The sequence below is a fragment of the Lepidochelys kempii genome, chromosome 1 (genome assembly GCF_965140285.1).
Source record: "Lepidochelys kempii isolate rLepKem1 chromosome 1, rLepKem1.hap1, whole genome shotgun sequence".
Lineage (NCBI taxonomy): Eukaryota > Metazoa > Chordata > Testudines > Cheloniidae > Lepidochelys > Lepidochelys kempii.
In genome coordinates this window covers 56202101-56218927 of record NC_136380.1, presented here as the reverse complement: position 1 = coordinate 56218927, position 16827 = coordinate 56202101, and positions in this window count along the sequence as shown.

Below are 16827 nucleotides of genomic sequence, written 5' to 3'. Positions count from 1 at the left end.
TGCTCATCGAGGTGGTTTTATTTTGTCAGTGTAAGCAGGGGAGTTACATCTGCAGGAGGAGCATTGTTGTGTATACACCTCCATTGTTTTGTCGAAGAAAGCTGACTTTTGTCAACAAAACTGTGTAGTGTAGACAAGGTTTTAGGCCTGGTCTACACTACGAGTTTAGGTCAAATTTAGCAGCGTTATCTCGATTTAACCCTGCACCCATCCACACAACAAAGCCCTTTTTTTTCTACTTAAAGGGCTCTTAAAATTGATTTCTTTACTCCACCCCCGATGAGGGGATTAGTGCTGAAATCGGCCTTGTCGGGACGAATTTGGGCTACTGTGGACGCAATCTGACGGTATTGGCATCCGGGAGCTATCCCAGAATGCTCAGTTGTGACCGCTCTGGACAGCGCTCTCAACTCAGATGCACTGGCCAGGTAGACAGAAAAAGGCCTGCAAACTTTTGAATTTCATTTCCTGTTTGGCCAGCGTGGCGAGCTCACCTGCACAGGTCACCATGCAGAGCTCATCATCCTAGGGGACCATGTGGTCCCAGAATTGCTGAAGAGCTCCAGCATGGACCAAACGGGAGGTACGGGATCTGATTGCTGTATGGGGAGATGAATCTGTGCTGGCAGAACTCGGTTCGAAAAGACGAAATGCCACAATATTTGAAAAAATCTCCAATGGCATGAAGGACAGAGGCTATAACAGGGACTCACAGCAGTGCTGCGTGAAAATTAAGGAGCTCAGGCAAGCCTACCAAAACACCAGAGAGGCAAACGGCCGCTCCAGTTCAGAGCCCCAGACATACCGCTTCTATGATGAGCTGCATGCCATTCTAGGGGGTGCAGCCACCACTACCCCAACCATGTGCTTTGACTCTGTTCAAGGAGTGGGAAGCAACACGAAAGCGGGTTTTGGGGGCGAGGAAGATGATGATGAGGAGGAGGAGATTGTAGATAGCTCACAGCAAGGAAGTGGAGAAACCGGTTTCCCCAACAACCAGGATCTGTTTATCACCCTGGACCTGGACCCAATACCCCCCAAACCCACCCAAGGCAAGCTCCCGGACCCTGAAGGCGGAGAAGGAACCTCTGGTGAGTGTACCTTTGTAAATATTATACATGGTTTAAAAGCAAGCATGTTTAATGATTAATTTGCCCTGGCATTCACGGCCAGTATAGCTACTGGAAAAGTCTGTTAACGTGCCTGGGGATGAAGTGGAAATTCTCCAGGGACATCTCCATAAAGCTCTCCTGGATGTACTCCCAAAGCCTTTGCAAAAGGTTTCTGGGGAGGGCAGCCTTATTCCATCCTCCATGGTAGGACACTTTACCTTGCCAGGCCAGTAGCACATAGTAGGGAATCACTGCAGAACAAAGCATTGCACTGTATGGTCCCTGTGTTTGCTGGCATTCAAACAACATCTGTTCTTTATCTCTCTTTATCTCTGTTACCCTCAGGAGAGTGATATCATTCACAGTCACCTGGTTGAAATAGGGTGGTTTTAGTAAGTGGACCTTAAGAGGTGCCTGTTCCTGCTGGGCTGTTTGCCTGTGGCTGAAGAGAAATCTTCCCCACTGTTAGCCACGTTGTGGGGGGAGGAGTGAAGCCATCATCCCAGAGAATTGGGTGTGTGTGAGGGGAGGTGGGTTAGTTGGGTTTCTGCTGCACGTGAACCCCAAAACTGCAGCCCCTCCTTTTAAATTGCCAACCCATTTTTAATGGCCAACCCAATGGCTACTTCATATGGGAAATGAGGGCACTGCTGTTTGAAACCATTCCCACATGTTATGAAGGTTAAAGAAGCCAAAAGACTGTGGCTTACCGTGGCTACCTGCAAGCCGAATTCTGCTGCCCGGCCCTGCATGAGTGATCTCTCACACCAAACCGGCATACCCTCAATAAGAGGAAAATGCGACCTCGTAATGAAAGTACATGTGCTATGTATGTAATGTTAACAGCTAGGTTTACCGTGAAAGACTGTACCCATTGTTTTATAAAATGTGTCTTTTTAACTACCACTCTCCCTTTTTTCCCCCCTCCACCAGCAGCATATGTTTCTCCTTCCCAGAAACTAGCGAAGATTAGAAGGTGGAAAAAAACAACCTCATGTTGTCCTGCCATGCTGACAGAGCACAGCAAATTATGCGGAGGCAGACAATCTCAGAATGCAGGAAAACACTATATGACCGCGAGGAGAGGTGACGGGCTGAAGATGGTAGGTGGCATCAGCTTGCTGAAAGAAGGCAGGAGTCAATGCTCAGGCTGCTGGAGGATCAAACTCATATGCTCCAGCGTACAGTTGAGCTGCAGGAAAAGCAGCAGGAGCACAGACCACCGCTACAGCCCATGTGTAACCAACCGCCCTCCTCCCCAAGTTCCATGGCCTCCTCACCCAGCCACCCAAGAACGTGGTGGGGGGGCCCCTCTGGCCACCCAGCCACTCCACCCCAGAGGATTGCCCAAGTAACAGAAGGCTGGCATTCAATAAGTTTTAAAGTTTTAAAGTGCTGCGTGGCCTTGTCCTTCCCTCCTCCACCACCCCACCTGGTGCTTCCCTCTCTACCACCCCTTCCAAGCTACCTTGGCAGTTATCACCTTATTTGTGTGATGAATTAATAAAGAATGCATGAATGTGAAGCAACAATGACTTTATTGCCTCTGCAAGCGGTGATCGAAGGCGGGAGGGGAGGGTGCTTAGCTTACAGGAAAGTAGAGTGAAACCGGGGTGGGTTTTCCATCAAGGAGAAACAAACAACTTTCACACCATAGCCTGGCCATTCCTGAAACTGGTTTTCAAAGCTTCTCTGATGCGCACCACATCCTGCTGTACTCTTCTAACCACCCTGGTGTCTGGCTGCGCGTAATCAGCGGCCAGTCAATTTGTCTCAACCTCCCACCCCACCATAAACATCTCCCCCTTACTCTCACAGATATTGTGGAGCGCACAGCAAGCAGTAATAACAATGGGAATATTGGTTTCGCTGAGGTCTAACTGAGTCAGTAAACTGCGCCAGCGTGCTTTTAAACGTCCAAATGCACATTCTACCACCATTCTTCACTTGCTCAGCCTATAGTTGAACAGCTCCTGACTACTGTCCAGGGTGCTTGTGTATGGCTTCATGAGCCATGGCATTAAGGGGTAGGCTGGATCCCCAAGGATAACTACAGGCATTTCAACATCCCCAACAGTTTATTTTCTGGTCTGGAAAGTAAGTCCCTTGCTGCAGCTATTGAAACAGACCAGGGTTCCTGAAGATGCGAGCATCATGTACCTTTCCCGGCCATCCCATGTTGATGTTGGTGAAATGTCCCTTGTGATCCACCAGTGCTTGCAGCACCACTGAAAAGTACCACTTTCGGTTTATGTATGTGCTGCCTTGGTGCTCCAGTGCCAAGATAGGGATATGGGTTCCGTCTATCATCCCACCACAGTTAGGGAATCCCATTGCAGCAGAGCTATCCACTGTGACCTGCACATTTCCCAGAGTCATTACCCTTGATATCAGCAGCTCAGTGATAGTGTTGGCTACCTGCATCACAGCAGCCCCCCCCCCCGGTAGATTTGCCCACTCCAAATTGATTCCCAACTGACCGTTAGCTGTCTGGCGTTGCAAGCTTCCACAAGGCTATCACCACTTGCTTCTCAACTGTGAGGGCTGCTCTCATCTTGGTATTCTTACGCTTCAGGGCAGAGGAAAGCAAGTCACAAAGTTCCATGAAAGTGCCCTTACGCATGTGAAAGTTTCACAGCCACTGGGAATCATCCCAGACCTGTGACACTAGGCGGTCCCACCACTCTGTGCTTGTTTCCCGGGCCCAGAATCGGCATTCCACGCCATGAATCTGCCCAACTGACACCATGATGTGCACACTGAAGGCCTCACCTCAGCCTCACCTCAGGCCCCGGAAAAATCATAGAGCAGGTCCTCAAAGAATCAATCCTGAAGCACTTACATGAGAGGAAAGTGATCAGGAACAGTCAGCATGGATTCACCAAGGTCATGCCTGACTAATCTAATCACCTTCTATGATGAGATTACTGGTTCTGTGGATGAAGGGAAAGCAGTGGATGTATTGTTTCTTGACTTTAGCAAAGCTTTTGACACGGTCTCCCACAGTATTCTTGTCAGCAAGTTAAAGAAGTATGGGCTGGATGAATGCACTATAAGGTGGATAGAAAGTTGGCTAGATTGTCAGGCTCAACGGGTAGTGATCAATGGCTCCATGTCTAGTTGGCAGCCGGTGTCAAGTGGAGTGCCCCAGGGGTCGGTCCTGGGGTCGGTTTTGTTCAATATCTTCATAAATGATCTGGAGGATGGTGTGGATTGCACTCTCAGCAAATTTGCGGATGATACTAAACTGGGAGAAGTGGTAGATACGCTGGAGGACAGGGATAGGATACAGAGAGACCTAGACAAATTGGAGGATTGGGCCAAAAGAAATCTGATGAGGTTCAATAAGGATAAGTGCAGGGTCCTGCACTTAGGACGGAAGAACCCAATGCACAGCTACAGACTAGGGACCGAATGGCTAGGCAGCCGTTCTGCGGAAAAGGACCTAGGGGTGACAGTGGACGAGAAGCTGGATATGAGTCAACAGTGTGCCCTTGTTGCCAAGAAGGCCAATGGCATTTTGGGATGTATAAGTAGGGGCATAGCGAGCAGATTGAGGGTCGTGATCGTCCCCCTCTATTCGACATTGGTGAGGCCTCATCTGGAGTACTGTGTCCAGTTTTGGACCCCACACTACAAGAAGGATGTGGATAAATTGGAGAGAGTCCAGCGAAGAGCAACAAAAATGATTAGGGGTCTGGAACACATGACTTATGAGGAGAGGCTGAGGGAGCTGGGATTGTTTAGTCTGCAGAAGAGAAGAATGAGGGGGGATTCGATAGCTGCTTTCAACTACCTGAGAGGTGGTTCCAGAGAGGATGGTTCTAGACTATTCTCAGTGGTAGAAGAGGACAGGACAAGGAGTAATGGTCTCAAGTTGCAGTGGGGGATGTTTAGGTTGGATATTAGGAAAAACTTTTTCACTAGGAGGGTGGTGAAACACTGGAATGCGTTGCCTAGGGAGGTGGTAGAATCTCCTTCCTTAGAAGTTTTTAAGGTCAGGCTTGACAAAGCCCTGGCTGGGATGATTTAATTGGGGATTGGTCCTGCTTTGAGCAGGGGGTTGGACTAGATGACCTCCTGAGGTCCCTTCCAACCCTGATATTCTATGATTCTAAGGGGCCCGTACTTTGTGAGAAGTCTATGTCCATGTCCTCATCACTCTTGTCACCGTGCTGCAGTCGCCTCCTCCTCGCCTGGTTTCGCTTTTCTTGCAGGTTATGGTTCTGCATAGCCTGCTGGATAATACGTGCGGTGTTTATAGTGCTCATAATTGCCGCGGTGATCTGAGCGGACTCCATGTTCCCAGTGCTATGGCATCTGCGCTGAAAAAAGGCACAAAACGATTGTTTGCCGTTGCTCTGACGGAGGGAGAGGCGACTGACAACATGGCTTACAAAGTTGGCTTACAGGGAATTAAAATCAATAATGGGGGTGGCTTTGCATCAAGGAGAAACAGAATGGCGCCCTCAAGGATAGAACTCAAAACTCTGGGTTTAGCAGGCTGTTGATTTCACAGAGGGAGGGAGGAAGGGAGGAGAAAATGAATACAAAACAAATCTGCTCTATTTCTTGTTTTGATCCACTTCATCTATCTTTATACATCTTGCTGGCAGAAGACGGTTCAGTATGACTGCTGGCCATCGTCGTCTCCTGGCTGCTCATTAGAAGACGATGCAATAGGACTGCCGGCAGGACTGAATCGCCATGAGACGAAACTTAAAAGGGAAATGACCTGGCTGAGTCACTCCCATGTTTGCCCAGGCGCCCCTGACTGACCTTACTGATGTTGGCTAAAAGAGCACCCTGGAGAACGGCGACGACGGCTACCAGTCATACTGCACTGTCTGCTGCCAAAAGGCAATAGCTGCTGCTGTGTAGCAATGCAGAACCATGTCTGCCAGCACGCCGGAGACATACAGTGACGGAGAGCTGAGCGGGCTCCATGCTTGCTGTGGTATGGCATCTGCACGGGTAACCCAGGAAAAAAGGCGCGAAACAATTGTCTGCCGTTGCTTACACAGAGGGAAGGAGGGAGGGAAGGGGGTGCTGATGATGTGTATCCAGAACCACCTACAACAATGTTTTTGCCCCATCAGGCATTGGGATTTCTACCCAGAATTCAAATGGGCGATGGAGACTGCGGGAACTGTGGGATAGCTACTCACAGTGCAGCGCTCCAGAAGTCGACAGTTGCCTCAGTACTGTGGACGCACTCCGCCTACTAAATGCCGACTAAATGCACTTAGAGCATTGTGTGGCAACACACACAATCGACTGTATAAAAACGCTTTCTACAAAACCGACTTCTATAAATTCGACCTAATTTCGTAGTGTAGACATAGCCTTAAAAAGATTCTACAACTTTGTGATGCTGTCTAGTCAGGAGCCCGCTCAAGATATTGCTGCAGGCTAATTCACTCATTCTAATAGAAATCAAAGGAGTATCCAAAGGTATTGTACTGTAATCATGCCAATTCACTTGTGTGTTAGTTTAGTTCCAAGGAAATGTTAATGGTATTGTCTTCACTTATCTATAATCTATTGATTGCTATTTCATTACATTATGTATATCCCTGTAATTAGTTAACCATAGAGCAAAAGTGTGGGTTAGTGTTAAGATGTTTGCTATTACATTACTGTACATTTACATTGTGTATATCCCTGTAATTAAGGCGATTGGAGTCTTGGAAATGTAAATGAAGAAGAGTGCTACTTTCAAAGCAAGGGCCGTTGTGTTCAACAATGAAAATTCACAGATTTAGTCTGCATTTCCTACTCATCAAACCCACGTGGGTGAAGCCACTGTGCAGATTATAGCTTCTTCTCCAGAAAACAAATATTGATTCAAGGAATTGTCCTGTATCGTTGACTGTTTGGACTCGGACAGGGAAGATAACAAATGCAAAGTGAAGATTGCCAGAGGCAATCTGGGTTACCCTGAGAAGACTTTGAGGAGACTGGCAGTTTATTACATCACTGCCACCATTTGGGTTACAAACTGTGATTTACCTATTATATTTTACCTGCTTTAACCTCTCAATAACTCTCATTCCTTTTCTTAACTAATAAATTTATAGTTAATTTAACAGAGAATTCCCTGCCAGCATTGTCTTTGGTGTGAGATCCAGGCAGGGGTGAAAGTAAGTCTAGTGACTTACCGGTACGGTGCTGGGCGGAGGCCAGCTCTGGCCCCCAGAAGGGGCGGGACTTGCGGAGGTCAGAGCCAGCCCCGGCCCATCCTGTACCAGCAAGTGCCTCCTTCCCCCTTCCCAGGGTAACAGCGGCAGCTGGGGGCTCTGGCAGCAGTTTAAAGGGCCCTGGGCGGTAGTGGCGGCCGGAGCCCTGGGCCCTTTAAATTGTCCCTGGAGCCCTGCTGCCAGAGCCCTGGGGAAGCGGCAGTGGGGCTCTGGGGACGATTTAAAGGGTCCAGGGCTCTGCTGCCGCTACCACCCCGGGCCCTTTAAATCGCCGCCCCAGCCCCGCCGCCACTACCCCAGGGCTCTGGCAGCGGGGCTCTGGCAGCAATTTAAAGGGCCGGGGGCTCCAGCTGCTGCTGGGAGCTGCAGGCCCTTTAAATTGCGCCTTGGGAAGCCGATCCACCCCGGTACAGCGCACCGGCTCTTGCCAGTACACCGTACTGGGGCGTACCAGCTTACTTTCATCTCTGGATCCAGGGAACCAAATTGATCTGGGGAAAAGTGACTGATCCTTTGGGATTGGCCAAATGTGATGTGATTTTTGGCTTATATAACCTTTTATCACAAAGTCCAGTTTGTCTTTGTGGCACGATAGGTGGGGGAGCCTAAGGGACTGTCTGTGACTCCTTGGTAAGATTAATATAGTGACCCAGGAGTTCACATTTGTTACTGGCTTGATGAAATCTAATTATAGAATATATTACCAGTTTGGGGTGTCTGCCCTGTTTTCTGACAATCTGACCTGAGATTGGCACTCACAGTTGTGAGCCACTCCAGACTGTGTGACAGACTTCATGGTGGGGAGTATTGGGCACAAAGGCATACCTAGGCCTGATAGTGGTCTGCTGTGGATTTTAAGACTGTTCTGAAAACGTTTAACAGTGTAAGCACAAGTAGAACTGTGTATGTGTAAACAGTTATAGACTAATCATATTTGTGAGACTAAGAAAAGAAAGTAATTAAAAAACTAGAAAAGATCGGTTTGAACTAACTGTACTGATGGGGGAGGAGAGTTAACATGGAAATGGGAGACACATACAATGTATAAGAAAAAAGTTGTAAATAAGTTTGTGTAACAAAGGGAGGTTGAAGCTGTATTGTCCAGTGCTGGAGGCAACTTTGATGAGATTGTCCAGATGATTTTCCATTTGTGCATGTCATAAATATAAAGGGAAGGGTAAACCCCTTTGAAATCCCTCCTGGCCAGGGGAAAGCTCCTCTCACCTGTAAAGGGTTAAGAAGCTAAAGGTAACCTCGCTGGCACCTGACCAAAATGACCAATGAGGAGACAAGATACTTTCAAAAGCTGGGAGGAGGGAGAGAAACAAAGGGTTTGTGTGTCTGTCTGTAGTCGTCTTGGCCAGGGACAGAACAGGAATGGAGTCTTAGAACTTTTAGTAAGTAATCTAGCTAGGTATGTGTTAGATTATGATTTCTTTAAATGGCTGAGAAAAGAATTGTGCTGAATAGAATAACTATTTCTGACTGTGTATCTTTTTTGTAACTTAAGGTTTTGCCTAGAGGGGTTCTCTATGTTTTTGAATCTAATTACCCTGTAAGATATCTACCATCCTGATTTTACAGGGGGGATTTCTTTATTTCTATTTACTTCTATTTTTTATTAAAAGTCTTCTTGTAAAACACTGAATGCTTTTTCATTGTTCTCAGATCCAAGGGTTTGGGTCTGTGGTCACCTATGCAAATTGGTGAGGCTTTTTATCCAACATTTCCCAGGAAAGGGGGGGTGCAAGTGTTGGGAGGATTGTTCATTGTTCTTAAGATCCAAGGGTCTGGATCTGTAGTCGCCTAAGCAAATTGGTGAGGCTTTTTACCAAACCTTGTCCAGGAAGTGGGGTGCAAGGTTTTGGGAAGTATTTTGGGGGGAAGGACGCGTCCAAACAGCTCTTCTCCAGTAACCAGTATTAGTTTGGTGGTGGTAGCGGCCATTCCAAGGATAACGGGGGTAATATTTTGTACCTTGGGGAAGTTTTGACCTAAGCTGGTAAAGATAAGCTTAGGAGGTTTTTCATGCAGGTCCCCACATCTGTACCCTAGAGTTCAGAGTGGGGGAGGAACCTTGACATGGTGGCACAGTGGTGGGATTAACCTGAAATCATTTTGAGATCCAGTTGAGATTTTTTGAACTAGAAATACAGATTTTAAAAAGGAATTTTTAGGAAGTCCAGAAGGCAGCTTTGAAACTGAAAGCAGCTTGGTTTCTCTCTGCTTTGTGGCCAAGCAGAGACAAAAGGGGATTATCTTGTGAATTGCAGATTTTCTTTGCCTGGAGGCAGGGTACTTAACTCCTGCAGGGAAATTCACAGTCTTCCAACCCAGAGGTTTTTTTTTTTTTTTTTCTTTTCTTCCTAAAAGTAAATAGGGGGTGTGTGCTCTACCCATTTGCCTGGAGACAAAAGTGGCAGGGTTTTTTTTTAGGATTTTGATTTTTTTTTTGTTTTGTTTTACAAGGAGCACAGGTTTGAAAAGAAATTTTTTTCTTCTTTGGGCTGGGTAAGCAGGTTTCCAAGTAGTTGGAGGTTTTTTGCTTTAATTTGGGCCCAGAGCAGAGACAAGGGAATTGTCTTTTTCTGTAGGCTGACAATCACTATCAGAGAATAGGTATTCTATTCCAGCACAGCAAAATTTTACAGCCAAGTTTTGTTTGTTTATTTCTAAACCTCGGGTGTAAAGTTAGTTAAAAACAGAGAGGTTAGAATGGCCAAATCCTCAGCTCGACTACAGCTGGAATTAGCCAAATTTCAGGCTGAGGAAAAACAAAGGGAACATGAAAGACAGATAGAACTCATGCAGCTGAAGAAGGAACAAGAAAGGGAGGCAGAACAACACCAAGAGGCTGCCCACAAGAGGGAAATGGAGGCAAGGAAGCATGTGGAGGAGGAGAGGGAAAAAGAGAGGAAGCATGTGGAGGAGGAGAAGGAAAAAGAGAGGAAGCATGTGGAGGAGATGGAGAGGATAAAGGCCCAGCAGAATATACCAACAAACCCTAGCAATCCTTCTCCAGGTACCACTTCCCATCCCAGAAAGTTCCCCACCTACAAGGCAGGTGATGATACTGAGGCCTTCTTAGAAAACTTCGAAAGGGCCTGCCTTGGGTACAACATCTCTACTGACCAATACATGGTAGAGCTGAGGCCGCAGCTCAGTGGACCCTTAGCTGAGGTGGCAGCTGAAATGCCTAAAGAACACATGAACAAGTATGAACTGTTTAAATCCAAGGCGAGAGTCAGAATGGGGATAACACACGAGCGGTCTCGTCGGAGGTTCAGAGCCCTAAGGTGGAAACCAGACATGTCATTTACCCGACATGCCTACCACATTGTAAAACATTGGGATGCCTGGATATCAGGAGCAAGTGTTGAATCTCCAGTAAATTTGCCCTTCCTAATGCAAATGGAACAATTCTTAGAGGGTGTTCCTGAGGAAATAGAAAGATACATCCTAGATGGGAAACCCAAAACTGTAATTGAGGCAGGAGAGATTGGAGCCAGATGGGTGGAGGTGGCAGAGAAGAAGAAAACTGGTCGCAGTTGGAGCGGAGACCAGAAGGGACCACCCCAGACCACACCCTATTACCGGGGGCCGCCCAAAGCCCCACCTACCTCCCAAAGAACCCTCCAGACCCCTTATCGTCCCACCACCCCGTTCTCCAGCAACCCTCCTCGCCCCAGTGACCCGTCAGCTGGACGATGTTTTAAGTGTAACGAGCTGGGGCATGTAAAGGCCAACTGCCCCAAGAACCCCAACAGATTACAGTTCATTGCACCGGAATCACACCAGAGGTCCACAGGCCCAGATACCTCCCAGATACCCTTGGAGCGGAGGGAAACTGTGAGTGTGGGTGGGAAGAAGGTCACCGCGTGGAGGGACACCGGAGCACAAGTGTCAGCTATCCATGCTTCCTTAGTGGACCCCAATTTAATCAACCCAGAGATCCAAGTGACGATTCAACCCTTCAAGTCCAACTCTTTCAATTTGCCTACAGCCAAGTTGCCTGTCCAGTACAAGGGCTGGTCAGGAATGTGGACTTTTGCAGTCTATGATGATTATCCCATCCCCATGCTGTTGGGGGAAGACTTGGCCAATCATGTGAAGCAGGCCAAGAGGGTGGGAATGGTCACCCGCAACCAGGCTAAACAAGCCGTGAGGCCTAGCTCTGTTCCGGAAACTTCTATCAGGACCCAGTCAGAGGTGATGGACCTGGACCCCAGGCCAATGTCTGCAACAGCAGTAGTGGATCCAGTCCCAGAGACCCAGACGGAACCAGTCCCAGAACCGGAACCAGCCGAACAACCAACACCAGACCCCGTGTCAGCACTGAATCCAGTACTTGCAACCTCAACACCAGAGGGCCCCACCGAACCTGAACTGGCAGCAGCCGATAACCCTACACAAGAGGCTCAGCCGGAGCCTGAATCCCAACATAGTACACCAGCGGAGAGCGGTTCACAGTCAACAGAAACAGCTCCATCCCCTATATCGCTTCCAGAGGGACCAAGCCTAGGTCCACAATCCCATGAGGAACTGATGTCTCCAGCATCAAGGGAACAGTTCCAGACCGAACAAGAAGCAGATGAAAGCCTCCAGAGAGCTTGGACGGCGGCACGGAGCAACCCACCGCCTCTCAGCTCTTCTAATCGATCCAGGTTTGTTGTAGAAAGAGGACTTTTATACAAGGAAACTCTTTCTGGGGGACACCAGGAAGACTGGCATCCTCAGAGACAGTTGGTAGTTCCAACTAAATACCGGGCCAAGCTCTTGAGCTTAGCCCATGATCACCCTAGTGGCCATGCTGGGGTGAACAGGACCAAAGACCGTTTGGGGGGGTCATTCCACTGGGAGGGAATGGGCAAGGATGTTTCTACCTATGTCCAGTCTTGTGAGGTGTGCCAAAGAGTGGGAAAACCCCAAGACCAGGTCAAAGCTCCTCTCCAGCCACTCCCCATCATTAAAGTTCCATTTCAGCGAGTAGCTGTGGATATTCTGGGTCCTTTTCCGAAAAAGACACCCAGAGGAAAGCAGTACATACTGACTTTCATGGATTTTGCCACCCGATGGCCGGAAGCAGTAGCTCTAAGCAACACCAGGGCTAAAAGTGTGTGCCAGGCACTAGCAGACATTTTTGCCAGGGTAGGTTGGCCCTCCGACATCCTCACAGATGCAGGGACTAGTTTCCTGGCAGGAACTATGAAAAACCTTTGGGAAGCTCATGGGGTAAATCACTTGGTTGCCACTCCTTACCATCATCAAACAAATGGCATGGTGGAGAAGTTTAATGGAACTTTGGGGGCCATGATACGTAAATTCGTAAATGAGCACTCCAATGATTGGGACCTAGTATTGCAGCAGTTGCTCTTTGCCTACAGAGCTGTACCACATCCCAGTTTAGGGTTTTCCCCATTTGAACTTGTATATGGCCGTGAGGTTAAGGGGCCATTGCAGTTGGTGAAGCAGCAATGGGAGGGATTTACACCTTCTCCAGGAACTAACATTCTGGACTTTGTAACCAACCTACAAAACACCCTCCGAACCTCTTTAGCCCTTGCTAGAGAAAACTTACAGGATGCTCAAAAAGAGCAAAAAGCCTGGTATGATAAACATGCCAGAGAGCGTTCCTTCAAAGTAGGAGACCAGGTCATGGTCTTAAAGGCGCTCCAGGCCCATAAAATGGAAGCATCGTGGGAAGGGCCATTCGTGGTCCAGGAGCGCCTGGGAGCTGTTAATTATCTCATAGCATTCCCCACCTCCAACCGAAAGCCTAAGGTGTATCATATTAATTCTCTAAAGCCCTTTTATTCCAGAGAATTAAAGGTTTGTCAGTTTACAGCCCAGGGAGGAGACGACGCTGAGTGGCCTGAAGGTGTCTACTACGAAGGGAAATGTGCTGGTGGTGTGGAAGAGGTGAACCTCTCCATGACCCTTGGGCGTATGCAGCGACAGCAGATCCAGGAGCTGTGCACTAGCTACGCGCCAACGTTCTCAGCCACCCCAGGACTGACTGAACGGGCATACCACTCCATTGACACAGGTAATGCTCACCCAATTAGGGTCCAACCTTACCGGGTGTCTCCTCAAGCTAAAACTGCTATAGAACGGGAGATCCAGGATATGTTACAGATGGGTGTAATCCGCCCCTCTGAAAGTGCATGGGCATCTCCAGTGGTTCTAGTTCCCAAACCAGATGGGGAAATACGTTTTTGCGTGGACTACCGTAAGCTAAATGCTGTAACTCGCCCAGACAACTATCCCATGCCACGCACAGATGAACTATTAGAGAAACTGGGAAGGGCCCAGTTCATCTCTACCTTGGACTTAACCAAGGGGTACTGGCAGGTACCGCTAGATGAATCTGCCAAGGAAAGGTCAGCCTTCATCACACATCTCGGGCTGTATGAATTTAATGTACTCCCTTTCGGGCTGCGAAATGCACCCGCCACTTTCCAAAGACTTGTAGATGGTCTCCTAGCGGGATTAGGAGAATATGCAGTCGCCTACCTTGACGATGTGGCCATATTTTCGGATTCCTGGGCAGACCACCTGGAACATCTACAAAAAGTCCTTGAGCGCATAAGGGAGGCAGGACTAACTGTTAAGGCTAAGAAGTGTCAAATAGGCCTAAACAGAGTGACTTACCTTGGACACCAGGTGGGTCAAGGAACTATCAGCCCCCTACAGGCCAAAGTGGATGCTATCCAAAAGTGGCCTGTCCCAAAGTCAAAGAAACAGGTTCAATCCTTCTTAGGCTTGGCCGGTTATTACAGACGATTTGTACCGCACTACAGCCAAATCGCTGCCCCACTGACAGACCTAACCAAAAAGAAACAGCCAAATGCTGTTCAGTGGACCGGAAAGTGTCAGAAGGCCTTTAACAAGCTTAAAGCGACACTCATGTCTGACCCTGTACTAAGGGCCCCAGACTTTGACAAACCGTTCCTAGTAACCACAGATGCATCCGAGCGTGGTGTGGGAGCAGTTTTAATGCAGAAAGGACCTGATCAAGAATTCCACCCTGTAGTGTTTCTCAGCAAAAAACTGTCTGAGAGGGAAAGCAACTGGTCAGTCACTGAAAAAGAATGTTATGCCATTGTCTACGCTCTGGAAAAGCTACGCCCATATATTTGGGGACGGCGTTTCCACCTGCAAACCGACCATGCTGCACTAAAGTGGCTTCACACCGTCAAAGAAACTAACAAAAAACTTCTTCGGTGGAGTTTAGCTCTCCAAGATTTTGATTTCGACATCCAACACATCTCAGGAGCTTCTAACAAAGTGGCTGATGCACTCTCCCGTGAAAGTTTCCCAGAATCAACTGGTTAAAATCGTCCTTGAGATGTGGAAAATATTGTTAGTCTTTATGTACTTGGTAGTATATTTAGAGATGCATGTGTCTTATTAACTCTGTTTTCCTAGAGCTCCAGGAAGAAATCCCAGCCAGTGTTTCACCCTAGCTGAGATTTGGGGGGCGTGTCATAAATATAAAGGGAAGGGTAAACCCCTTTGAAATCCCTCCTGGCCAGGGGAAAGCTCCTCTCACCTGTAAAGGGTTAAGAAGCTAAAGGTAACCTCGCTGGCACCTGACCAAAATGACCAATGAGGAGACAAGATACTTTCAAAAGCTGGGAGGAGGGAGAGAAACAAAGGGTTTGTGTGTCTGTCTGTAGTCGTCTTGGCCAGGGACAGAACAGGAATGGAGTCTTAGAACTTTTAGTAAGTAATCTAGCTAGGTATGTGTTAGATTATGATTTCTTTAAATGGCTGAGAAAAGAATTGTGCTGAATAGAATAACTATTTCTGACTGTGTATCTTTTTTGTAACTTAAGGTTTTGCCTAGAGGGGTTCTCTATGTTTTTGAATCTAATTACCCTGTAAGATATCTACCATCCTGATTTTACAGGGGGGATTTCTTTATTTCTATTTACTTCTATTTTTTATTAAAAGTCTTCTTGTAAAACACTGAATGCTTTTTCATTGTTCTCAGATCCAAGGGTTTGGGTCTGTGGTCACCTATGCAAATTGGTGAGGCTTTTTATCCAACATTTCCCAGGAAAGGGGGGGTGCAAGTGTTGGGAGGATTGTTCATTGTTCTTAAGATCCAAGGGTCTGGATCTGTAGTCGCCTAAGCAAATTGGTGAGGCTTTTTACCAAACCTTGTCCAGGAAGTGGGGTGCAAGGTTTTGGGAAGTATTTTGGGGGGAAGGACGCGTCCAAACAGCTCTTCTCCAGTAACCAGTATTAGTTTGGTGGTGGTAGCGGCCATTCCAAGGATAACGGGGGTAATATTTTGTACCTTGGGGAAGTTTTGACCTAAGCTGGTAAAGATAAGCTTAGGAGGTTTTTCATGCAGGTCCCCACATCTGTACCCTAGAGTTCAGAGTGGGGGAGGAACCTTGACAGTGCATAACTGATTTCTACTTTCTGAGTAGTTTGCCTTACCATAAAGATTTGTTAGATAGACTAATTTGCTGAGTAAGCAAATCTCAAACACCTTCCACAGGACTAAGTCTGCATACCCATTCCCTGTAGTTCCACTCCATCTGCTGAGCTCTTTTATGAGGAGATCCAGATGTTCATTCTAACAAATTATGGCAGAGAGGGGGCTGGCCCCATTTCCCTTTAAAAGGGACCATTCACACTGTACCAATTTATTTTGCTGTGTGTGTTGTGGACACTTTTACACTGGGGATTGGATTGGAATGAGAGGCCCCAATGCGAACACCTACACATGGGCTTAATTTTACTACCCTGAGTAGTCACAGGAGTAAAGTTAAGCATGTGCGTAAGTGTTTGCAGGATCAGGGCCATATTTTGTTGGAATGTTTACCTGATAGGCTCCAATTCTGCAACTGCTGTGCCCACATGCAACCCCATTGTCTTTCCTAGTGTTGTATATAGGCACACTAGTATGCATATACAGATCACAATGTACAGTTGGATCATATTTATTTATTGTAAAATGCTTTAAAGATGAAATGGGCAATATGAACTGCTGTCTGTGAAAAAATACCCTTTTATGCTCCCCACCTATGCCCTACTACTCATCATGACCTGCTGGCCTTAATTCCTTATATATTATTCATATTACTACCCATACATATAATTTTCTCATAAAATAGAACTGGACCTAGGTTTGATCTTCCCCAGAGTTTGGTATTCAGCAGCTGCTCCAAGGGTTGGTCCATTCCATTCACCAGCAGCTAAGTTTGGATTTGTAGGTTGACTTCTATACAGTGAGGGGGGGCTCCACCAGCGGGTTCAGCCCTTTATGGAGCATGTTCCCAAGCTGAATAATTTGGATCTGGGTCTGAACTTCTTTAGGGGGTATCAGATTCTGGCTCCGGGTGGCTGGTTTGGCCCAATCTTTAATAGCTACAGCTGGGGCTAGACATTGAGGCAGGACTCTGGATCCCAAGTGCCTGAGTTCTGGGCACATTCAGACCCACAGAGGTACTGTGGCACCCAGCCTCTCTCAAGCGCGGGGGAAGTGCCTGTCCAGCTGC